We start from the raw sequence: 12,407 nt of genomic DNA on the forward strand, positions 1-12,407 counted from the left end.
ACTTTTCGCAGCCGGCTTGTTGTCGACGTTCCATGGTCCCACACAGGCGAGTACCTGAATGAAGAGCAGATACTGTTTTAGCCTCGTGACATGCATGCTGCCGCCTTGCCCATTGAAGATGTCAGTGGATGCGCGGCTTTTTATACGGTCTTGCGCGGGGGTGGGGTAGATGACGTGACACCGGACAGAAGATCACGCTGCAGTAGATTCTCTTGCCAGTCATTCTGCTTCGTCGGTATGGTGTTGAAGCCTTGCTTGAGCGTAGGCGTTATCACGCTACTTTCTTCGACGGGGATCAAGCATAACACATGACTTTTCGCAGCCGGCTTGTTGTCGACGTTCCGTGGTCCCACACAGGCGAGTACCTGAATGAAGAGCAGATACTGTTTTAGCCTCGTGACATGCAGGCTGCCGCCTTGCCCATTGAAGATGTCAGTGGATGCGCGACTTTTTATACGGTCTTGCGCGGGGGTGGGGTAGATGACGTGACACCGGACAGAAGATCACGCTGCAGTAGATTCTCTTGCCAGTCATTCTGCTTCGTCGGTATGGTGTTGAAGCCTTGCTTGAGCGTAGGCGTTATCACGCTACTTTCTTCGACGGGGATCAAGCATAACACATGACTTTTCGCAGCCGGCTTGTTGTCGACGTTCCGTGGTCCCACACAGGCGAGTACCTGAATGAAGAGCAGATACTGTTTTAGCCTCGTGACATGCATGCTGCCGCCTTGCCCATTGAAGATGTCAGTGGATGCGCGGCTTTTTATACGGTCTTGCGCGGGGGTGGGGTAGATGACGTGACACCGGACGGAAGATCACGCTGCAGTAGATTCTCTTGCCAGTCATTCTGCTTCGTCGGTATGGTGTTGAAGCATTGCTTGAGCGTAGGCGTTATCACGCTACTTTCTTCGACGGGGATCAAGCATAACACATGACTTTTCGCAGCCGGCTTGTTGTCGACGTTCCGTGGTCCCACACAGGCGAGTACCTGAATGAAGAGCAGATACTGTTTTAGCCTCGTGACATGCATGCTGCCGCCTTGCCCATTGAAGATGTCAGTGGATGCGCGGCTTTTTATACGGTCTTGCGCGGGGGTAGGGTAGATGACGTGACACCGGACGGAAGATCACGCTGCAGTAGATTCTCTTGCCAGTCATTCTGCTTCGTCGGTATGGTGTTGAAGCCTTGCTTGAGCGTAGGCGTTATCACGCTACTTTCTTCGACGGGGATCAAGCATAACACATGACTTTTCGCAGCCGGCTTGTTGTCGACGTTCCGTGGTCCCACACAGGCGAGTACCTGAATGAAGAGCAGATACTGTTTTAGCCTCGTGACATGCATGCTGCCGCCTTGCCCATTGAAGATGTCAGTGGATGCGCGGCTTTTTATACGGTCTTGCGCGGTGGTGGGGTAGATGACGTGACACCGGACAGAAGATCACGCTGCAGTAGATTCTCTTGCCAGTCATTCTGCTTCGTCGGTATGGTGTTGAAGCCTTGCTTGAGCGTAGGCGTTATCACGCTACTTTCTTCGACGGGGGTCAAGCATAACACATGACTTTTCGCAGCCGGCTTGTTGTCGACGTTCCGTGGTCCCACACAGGCGAGTACCTGAATGAAGAGCAGATACTGTTTTAGCCTCGTGACATGCATGCTGCCGCCTTGCCCATTGAAGATGTCAGTGGATGCGCGGCTTTTTATACGGTCTTGCGCGGGGGTGGGGTAGACGACGTGACACCGGACAGAAGATCACGCTGCAGTAGATTCTCTTGCCAGTCATTCTGCTTCGTCGGTATGGTGTTGAAGCCTTGCTTGAGCGTAGGCGTTATCACGCTACTTTCTTCGACGGGGATCAAGCATAACACATGACTTTTCGCAGCCGGCTTGTTGTCGACGTTCCGTGGTCCCACACAGGCGAGTACCTGAATGAAGAGCAGATACTGTTTTAGCCTCGTGACATGCATGCTGCCGCCTTGCCCATTGAAGATGTCAGTGGATGCGCGGCTTTTTATACGGTCTTGCGCGGGGGTGGGGTAGATGACGTGACACCGGACGGAAGATCACGCTGCAGTAGATTCTCTTGCCAGTCATTCTGCTTCGTCGGTATGGTGTTGAAGCCTTGCTTGAGCGTAGGCGTTATCACGCTACTTTCTTCGACGGGGATCAAGCATAACACATGACTTTTCGCAGCCGGCTTGTTGTCGACGTTCCGTGGTCCCACACAGGCGAGTACCTGAATGAAGAGCAGATACTGTTTTAGCCTCGTGACATGCATGCTGCCGCCTTGCCCATTGAAGATGTCAGTGGATGCGCGACTTTTTATACGGTCTTGCGCGGGGGTGGGGTAGATGACGTGACACCGGACGGAAGATCACGCTGCAGTAGATTCTCTTGCCAGTCATTCCGCTTCGTCGGTATGGTGTTGAAGCCTTGCTTGAGCGTAGGCGTTATCACGCTACTTTCTTCGACGGGGATCAAGCATAACACATGACTTTTCGCAGCCGGCTTGTTGTCGACGTTCCGTGGTCCCACACAGGCGAGTACCTGAATGAAGAGCAGATACTGTTTTAGCCTCGTGACATGCATGCTGCCGCCTTGCCCATTGAAGATGTCAGTGGATGCGCGGCTTTTTATACGGTCTTGCGCGGGGGTAGGGTAGATGACGTGACACCGGACGGAAGATCACGCTGCAGTAGATTCTCTTGCCAGTCATTCTGCTTCGTCGGTATGGTGTTGAAGCCTTGCTTGAGCGTAGGCGTTATCACGCTACTTTCTTCGACGGGGATCAAGCATAACACATGACTTTTCGCAGCCGGCTTGTTGTCGACGTTCCGTGGTCCCACACAGGCGAGTACCTGAATGAAGAGCAGATACTGTTTTAGCCTCGTGACATGCATGCTGCCGCCTTGCCCATTGAAGATGTCAGTGGATGCGCGGCTTTTTATACGGTCTTGCGCGGTGGTGGGGTAGATGACGTGACACCGGACAGAAGATCACGCTGCAGTAGATTCTCTTGCCAGTCATTCTGCTTCGTCGGTATGGTGTTGAAGCCTTGCTTGAGCGTAGGCGTTATCACGCTACTTTCTTCGACGGGGATCAAGCATAACACATGACTTTTCGCAGCCGGCTTGTTGTCGACGTTCCGTGGTCCCACACAGGCGAGTACCTGAATGAAGAGCAGATACTGTTTTAGCCTCGTGACATGCATGCTGCCGCCTTGCCCATTGAAGATGTCAGTGGATGCGCGGCTTTTTATACGGTCTTGCGCGGGGGTGGGGTAGATGACGTGACACCGGACAGAAGATCACGCTGCAGTAGATTCTCTTGCCAGTCATTCTGCTTCGTCGGTATGGTGTTGAAGCCTTGCTTGAGCGTAGGCGTTATCACGCTACTTTCTTCGACGGGGATCAAGCATAACACATGACTTTTCGCAGCCGGCTTGTTGTCGACGTTCCGTGGTCCCACACAGGCGAGTACCTGAATGAAGAGCAGATACTGTTTTAGCCTCGTGACATGCATGCTGCCGCCTTGCCCATTGAAGATGTCAGTGGATGCGCGGCTTTTTATACGGTCTTGCGCGGGGGTGGGGTAGATGACGTGACTCCGGACGGAAGATCACGCTGCAGTAGATTCTCTTGCCAGTCATTCTGCTTCGTCGGTATGGTGTTGAAGCCTTGCTTGAGCGTAGGCGTTATCACGCTACTTTCTTCGACGGGGATCAAGCATAACACATGACTTTTCGCAGCCGGCTTGTTGTCGACGTTCCGTGGTCCCACACAGGCGAGTACCTGAATGAAGAGCAGATACTGTTTTAGCCTCGTGACATGCATGCTGCCGCCTTGCCCATTGAAGATGTAAGTGGATGCGCGGCTTTTTATACGGTCTTGCGCGGGGGTGGGGTAGATGACGTGACTCCGGACGGAAGATCACGCTGCAGTAGATTCTCTTGCCAGTCATTCTGCTTCGTCGGTATGGTGTTGAAGCCTTGCTTGAGCGTAGGCGTTATCACGCTACTTTCTTCGACGGGGATCAAGCATAACACATGACTTTTCGCAGCCGGCTTGTTGTCGACGTTCCGTGGTCCCACACAGGCGAGTACCTGAATGAAGAGCAGATACTGTTTTAGCCTCGTGACATGCATGCTGCCGCCTTGCCCATTGAAGATGTCAGTGGATGCGCGGCTTTTTATACGGTCTTGCGCGGTGGTGGGGTAGATGACGTGACACCGGACAGAAGATCACGCTGCAGTAGATTCTCTTGCCAGTCATTCTGCTTCGTCGGTATGGTGTTGAAGCCTTGCTTGAGCGTAGGCGTTATCACGCTACTTTCTTCGACGGGGATCAAGCATAACACATGACTTTTCGCAGCCGGCTTGTTGTCGACGTTCCGTGGTCCCACACAGGCGAGTACCTGAATGAAGAGCAGATACTGTTTTAGCCTCGTGACATGCATGCTGCCGCCTTGCCCATTGAAGATGTCAGTGGATGCGCGGCTTTTTATACGGTCTTGCGCGGGGGTGGGGTAGATGACGTGACACCGGACAGAAGATCACGCTGCAGTAGATTCTCTTGCCAGTCATTCTGCTTCGTCGGTATGGTGTTGAAGCCTTGCTTGAGCGTAGGCGTTATCACGCTACTTTCTTCGACGGGGATCAAGCATAACACATGACTTTTCGCAGCCGGCTTGTTGTCGACGTTCCGTGGTCCCACACAGGCGAGTACCTGAATGAAGAGCAGATACTGTTTTAGCCTCGTGACATGCATGCTGCCGCCTTGCCCATTGAAGATGTCAGTGGATGCGCGGCTTTTTATACGGTCTTGCGCGGGGGTGGGGTAGATGACGTGACTCCGGACGGAAGATCACGCTGCAGTAGATTCTCTTGCCAGTCATTCTGCTTCGTCGGTATGGTGTTGAAGCCTTGCTTGAGCGTAGGCGTTATCACGCTACTTTCTTCGACGGGGATCAAGCATAACACATGACTTTTCGCAGCCGGCTTGTTGTCGACGTTCCGTGGTCCCACACAGGCGAGTACCTGAATGAAGAGCAGATACTGTTTTAGCCTCGTGACATGCATGCTGCCGCCTTGCCCATTGAAGATGTCAGTGGATGCGCGGCTTTTTATACGGTCTTGCGCGGGGGTGGGGTAGATGACGTGACACCGGACAGAAGATCACGCTGCAGTAGATTCTCTTGCCAGTCATTCTGCTTCGTCGGTATGGTGTTGAAGCCTTGCTTGAGCGTAGGCGTTATCACGCTACTTTCTTCGACGGGGATCAAGCATAACACATGACTTTTCGCAGCCGGCTTGTTGTCGACGTTCCGTGGTCCCACACAGGCGAGTACCTGAATGAAGAGCAGATACTGTTTTAGCCTCGTGACATACATGCTGCCGCCTCGCCCATTCTTGCCCAATAAATAGAATGTTTGTGTGATGTTTCTTATATCTATCAATTTCAATGTGTATTGAGATGATACTTATTATATTGCGAAATGTCATGTTACGCAAGTTTTTTTCACTGTGTTTTTTTTTTGTGTGTGTTTTTGATGACAGTGCCGCTCTGTCCTGCGTTTGGGGGGGAGGAACCCGTCAAGCTGCAATCTTGCAGCTTTTTCCGTGGCCCCCCTTGTCACGTGTGTGTAAAAGCGCTCTGACAAAAATAAACTGATTCTGACTCTGATTCTGATTCTTCTTATTTTTTTTGGGATGGGGACCCCCTTCTTTTCTGCAAAGTTCGGAAAGTGTTGGCATTGTCATTTTTCTCTTTACTTCTTGTTTTTGTAATGCTGCAGAGGCTGGTGCGCTTGCTCTGGTAGTATTAACATGTTTGCGCACGCTCTAATAATCACTTATTCAGCTATGAAATCGTCACGACGCAGTTTGTAACGGATCAACAGTAGCCTCTTACGACGTAGTTCGAGTAGCTAAACGCTTTTTTTCCGCTTCCCCGATGCGCTTCAAACGGGTGTGGTCCCTCGAGTGGCGTTTGAGACTGCTAAATAAACTGTTCTTTCTTTGTTTATGCGCGCGTTGTTATTCGATTGTCGTTGCAGTTGCGATCAGTGGATTGAGATTTGCAAACGGACTGACCGTAATGCAATTTTTCTCCTGTTGGGGTGACGAAACGGAGCACGCTCGCAGGCGTCGCGAAGCCTATACTTTTCCATTACGTCGTCTGCTTCCGTAGACTCCGAGTCCGCTAGAGGCGCCACTGTCACGTTTGCCGCCGCTCCCATAGGTTTTCGGAGGAGCTTCCAGTATTGGCGAAGCTATATAGTATTTGCGTGAATGTTCTTACGGCGGGAACTTTGCCTACCCCGATGAGCGTCGGGTGTCTCCGCTGTAGATGATCAATTTTCCTAGCCTAGGGACTTCAAAGCCGCATTTACGTACAGCTCGTGCATCGTACAAAGGACGGGGTGTTAGCTGCAGACATGATCGTAGAATTATACGCGTATATACGACTCACGCATATTTATAGCGTGTTTACTTCAGATATAAGTATGTTTCAAACAAGTTCGCAGATCGTTTTTTTTTTTACAGCGAAGCTGTTAAAGGCTTGTTTTCCCAGGATCGTGTCTGCCAGCAAACAAATGTCACCACAAACCTCTGGACAGAAACCGCCATCTATGAGCGGCAACCAGACAACCGGCTTGCCGGTTGTCTGGTTGCCGCCGTCGTTTATAGACGGCAGCAACCTTTCTAGCCTTTCCACTGTGGTTTTTACCAGGGTGGAAAGGCAAAATTCCTCTCGGCGTCGTCCTACAAGTCGTCCTTGAGTTCGATCCTAGACGTCGTCCTTGAGGTCGTTCAAGAGGTTGCCCTCAAGGTCGTCCTAGAAGTCATCCTTGAGGTCGTCCTAGATGTCATCCTTGAGGTCGTCCTAGATGTCATCCGTGAGGTTGTCCTAAGCGTTGTCCTCGAGGCTGTCCTAGAAGTCGTCCTTGAGGTCGTCCTTAACGTCGTCCTTGAGGTCATCCTAGGCGTCGTCTTTAGGTCGTCCTAGACATCGTTTTTTATGCGTCGTCCTTGAGGTCGTCCCACCATAATACAGCTTTCTTGGTCTTCCTTCTTCACCAAAGTAAAATGGCGGAAAATTTTTTTTTCGTACAATAATGTTACATACAAGGAAGAAACACTTTATAGAGTAGTGATACGTGACCGCACACGGGTGCGATGCTCGACTTTTATCGATCCTTCTCCCGTTTACATAACAAATCACGGTACAGCGTGTGATAAAAAACACTCTAAGGACTCTAGCCTGTCACCTCGCCAAGCTAGAGAAGCAGGCACCGAGCGCACCAACGCCTGCAACTGCAGCTGCCAGAAGAGCGTTTGTGGAGCTGTGTATTATAACTGCGGGAATTCGCGGTAAGCATACCGACTCGTGTTTATCGTTCGAGGCTTTTCCTTCCCCCTTTCCTTTATCCCCCTTTCTTTCCTTTCTCTCTAATTTCTTTCATGGGGAACCAGTTCAGCATTCCTACCAACCTCCCCTACTTCTCTCACGTCACCCCTCTCTCTCTCTTTCTCTCGCTTGCCGCGCACACTTCCCAGCATTTACCGGGGTGTGCGTTAATTAGCGAAATACCTCGGCGTCCGCGACGGACGTCGGTAATTCAATAGGACGACAAGAAACCCGCCCTACTTAGGGCGTAGTTGCCCTATAACTCGGATCTCTTTCTAACTTAACCTTCACGTCGTTTGCTCAGTACCCCTCGTTTTTTGCAGCCGCTCTTCCCTCTTTCTTTTAGTGCTAGTCACATTGCTAATGCATCATGCAAGAAACACGGTGTTCTCTGAAGACATGATGACAGAAATATTCGCGGACACGCCTCTCGTGTTTAAAGCATGTTTTCTTCATACATGCGAATGCTTCGGACAAGTCTGTTGGCAGTTTTTGTATGACCAAGGTAATGATGCTTCTTTTCCTCGCGATGATTGCGCCGGCGACGATGTTCGAAGAGAGAGGCAGCGATCGTTAGATTGATAGGACACAGGATGGCAAGACGGGACTTTGTAGTCGATAACAAGATTACATCAGCATGTATTTACCAAGAGCAACGTCGAACTACCAAGACCAAGCCCTTTTCCTCCTGCTCGTCCTCATATCAGTTTTCTCCTGCATTCACCCGCGATCCAAGGAGCACTCCCCCAAAGTAAAAACTCGTATCTCCAGCAACAAAACCAACTTCCTGCCCCCTTCCGCCCCCCCCCCCCCCCCCCCCTGAAAACATTAAACTGTCATTCATGTGTCAAGGACGACAGATAATCCGGTGAAAACCTTAAGCACTCGGAAATACACTGAGTGCCCGGATGTCTGTAAATAGTGGACGACACGCAGCATAGCAACGCCGTTCGCGCTGGATTGGGGGTTCCTCGAGGAGGAGGCTGCGTCGCCACACACAGCGACACGCGGTTGCAGCGCCAGCCGACACGTGTTACGCATAAAATCACTGGGACTCGTTTCCACCCTCCTACCCGATTCACGCCGTTTCGCGGCGACTCATTCACGCGCCGCAGTGATATACACGCAACGTCGCCGCAAAGAGCCGCGAACAAGGAGAGGGTTGGGTTCAACGCACTTAAGTGGTATTTGGTGGTACGCGCGCAACAACTGCCGGCCGGTGCAGCAGCCGCGTGTTGCTATGCGTGTCCACGTACCGTCCTCTTTGAGGAGCAGCCAGTCCGGCGCGAGCAGAGTTACCATGCCGCGTGTCGCCCACCGAATACCTACGCTGCCCGGATCCTCGCACGCTAATCCTCGACGGGAAAGAGTGGGGAGGGAAACAGTACACATTGAAAGGACCAGGAAAAAAAACAAAAAAACGTCCAGCGTCGCCAGACCAGGTGCTCAGGAATCACGACTTATGTGACAATCACGCAAGAAAAAACAGGCCTCGCCCAGTATATGCAGACTGTCTTTTGCGTACACAAAATGAGCGCGAAGGACGAAGACAAGAAGAAGGAGTAGACAAGACAGAGCACTCTGTCATGTCTACTCTTCCTTCCCGTGTTCGTCCTTTGAGCTCATTTTGTGTACTATGTGTAACCAACTAGGACAGTGGTCCTCAACCATTGATGTTTCGCGGACCCCTTTTTTATCGGCGGAGATTATGGAGGACCCCGTTCGATGGGGGGGGGGGGGGGGGGGGAGGGAAGGGAAGGGAAGGGTCACGGTTAATTGTAATGATTTAATAAACGAATATAACTAAGGGCTAGTGGGAAGTGAACTTTGCTCATTGACATGCACACGAGAAAACTCGCCGGAACATTAGAACGTTTCTTTTCAATCTGAAACAAAGAGAACTTTTATTGCCGGGCTTTACTGATGAGGCAGGGCTTCGCGGAGCCCAAAGGGTCCGCAGACCTCCGTTTGAGTACCACAGAACAAGGACTTCAAATTATTTTTTCTTTGTTTTATGGATTAACGGCGCCACGGTGACTTTACGGTATATAGTGATATATTGTGATATATACGATATATATATAGAACACAAAGAAAGGATTAGAGAGAGAGATAGAAAAGGCATACACACCAGCCTTTTCTATCTCTCTTCCTAATCTTTTTTCATGTTTTGCTGACACTATATATAGCAACGAACGAACTAGCCCAGCTTCAAGCCGTCGCAAGGTGACTTCATGCTTAAACGCCGTTCACACACTTGCAACCGAGTAGGACCGGCAGAGACACGACTTGTTTGTAAGCCTCTTGCGACGGTGCAGGACCTGCTCCGCAGCAGCGTATCCGGGCCTCCGCAGTCGCAAGAGGCTTAAAAACCGGTCTTGTCTCTCTCTGTCCTACTCGGTTGCAGGTGTGTGAACGGCGCTCTGTTGGTGGGTCTACGTCCGTTTCCTTTCAGTGTCCCTGCATGCCCCGGTGCATAGGAGCGCCTTATACGGATGTCATGTTGGGGTCTATGTATTCACTGACATCTGGAGAAACGCAGTGTCTGACCTATTATGTTCACGCTCCGTATTTTACTTCAGTTGTCGATAACTGTCCCGGATGGTGGCTAATCTTTTACGCGCAGCGGCCAAAAATGAGTGCTCCAAGTCGACGCAACATGAAGCTGCAGATAAATTTTTATTTCCCTAAAGCTTGGATTTTCCTCCCTCGAGGACAGCTCCAATGATGGGTTTCTAGGTTTTTTTTTTTTTTTTTTTTTTTTCCAGATTTCAATAACACTAGCTGAAGGGACACTTTTCGGGCTTTACCGGTACACATCATAAACACTGAAATGCATTCTCGAGGCGCGCTTAATACCCCTTTTTATTCAATTTCGTACGTGCCTGTGCACTTATAAAATGTCGTATAAAAGCGTCGTTTAATCCGGGGTTCACACTGCTGTTACGTCATACAAATCACAGTCTGCAAACACGAGTGACAGCACTATCCGTGGTTCAAACGTCGAAGCGCGCACATGTTTCTCAGTGAACTCATTGACATGCGACATTCGAAGCACGGATCTCGCTGTGACTCGCGTTGGAATCTGTATGCAAGGATTATTTTGTATGATGTACAACCTGTGTGACCCCGGCTTTATAGGCTTTCATCTGAAGCGAACAAAGACCTTCTGCAGCGAGCCAAGCCAAGCGTATTAAATAAGCACTTCCCAAATATTATTTTAGGAACACATTTGTTTAAATCTTTGGCGTCTCTCACAAAATGCCGGCTGACTTTCTGAGGCTCTTTGTAGATTTAGGTTTTTACAGCGAAGCTGTTTACGGCTAGAGTTTCGTGGATTTTTCGCGTGCAGTGTATAAAATCTCTACGCTTGCACCGCCCGCACGCACAAGCGTTTCCCGTATAAACGTTTCCACGTAAATAAACAAAAAAAAAGCGTTGTCCTATTCAAAATTCTCGCAAAAACTTAGAGACATCCCTTGAACTTTCAGTGACATGCGGTGAAAACTGGTAAAGTTTCACCCATTTTCATCCGAAACCAGCGTAGTCTATCAATCTTTGCTGGAGGATTGGCCGGAACCTACTCTCAGTTACCAGATTTCGCTTGAATTTTACCGGCAGCCACCTTCGTTTACCAGACCCTGTTTTGGTGGAACTTTTACCGGAAATGAGTGACTCGTTTCCACGTTTACTGAACTTCACTGGAAGCCGACGCAAGGGGAGGAAGAAGCCGGACAGTCCCCACGCACCCTCTCTTCCCCGCATCGGGTTCGCGGGAAAAGGTGAGGGGGTCTTTTTGCTGTCCCTTTTGAAGAAAACCGGTTTCTTTGTCCGTCAACCAGCAAAGGCCACAAACGGACGCTCACTGTCGGCTTCCCGTTCCATGTGTGCGACCTGTATCTTCTAGAGCAGCTGGGTGGGCGGATAAAAAGAAAACATCTTTCAGTGACCTGTTTCTTACGCCTCTTTTTCCTTCCGCTTCAGAAGCATCCAGGGAGCAAAAAAAGACGCCGGAGACACCTCTGACGGCATCAGGGACGACACCGTGATTTCCCTGTACGAAAATGTCATATATGGCCCTGATATACTTTATATATCGCCATATATAATAATATAAGGAATCAAATATGACCATATATCGCTATATTTATCAGCAGATACGGCGAGATATTGCCATATAAGTAAGGAAATACTGCCATATATGGCCATATAAGTGCGTAATATCATCTGATAATGATTAAGGGCCCATTTCGGTTGTGCAAGCAAAAAGTAATATGTACTTGAGAAGAAACTAGTAGGTTAATCTATAATGCATGAGTCTCGTGTAATTGGTTAACTAGGGTTAACATCCTTAAAGTGAAGTTATTCCAGATATTTGGACCAATTAATCAATTGTGCATTTTGAAGATTGAAGGACAAATGAAGTTTGGTTGTATGGTTGACGTGTGACAATATGACGAAGTGCATGAGATTGGAAAGCGAAGTAATAAAATAATGGATTTTATATCGCAGCTCTTAGGCGCCCAAATCCGTGTTAAGCGGTGTCAGCGTCGCCGTCGGCATCTGTCTAACCGCCCTGCTAAATTTAGCGGGATATATAATTGGTGTTCACGTCACGTGACGTCAATTCTCCCGCTAAATCTAGCTGTGAAACTAATTTTGCTCATGTTTCCCCTCTAAAGTTAGCGGGGAAACAGGAACCGTGAGCTTACTGAAGTTGCAAGACGTTACTTCGCGTCGCGAATCCTTTTCTATTCGAACAACTGCGAAGCCGCTGCTCCCGGAGTACCCTACGAAGCATCTTTCAAAAATCGCTCGCGCAGCATCGGAACCTCCTGTTTGCGAGCGTCGGCGATTCATCGTGTGTTGAAAGTCGGAAACTGTGCTGTCCGTGGTGTCTTTTATCTGTAACTCTTTCGTAAAAAATTGGAAGTTTAAAAACGCGAACCAAACAGTGTTCAAATGATTTTTAATTTATTGGTGAATATATATATATATATATA

The sequence above is a fragment of the Ixodes scapularis genome, unplaced genomic scaffold (assembly GCF_016920785.2).
Source record: "Ixodes scapularis isolate PalLabHiFi unplaced genomic scaffold, ASM1692078v2 PGA_scaffold13__105_contigs__length_92229423, whole genome shotgun sequence".
Classification (NCBI taxonomy): Eukaryota; Metazoa; Arthropoda; class Arachnida; order Ixodida; family Ixodidae; genus Ixodes; species Ixodes scapularis.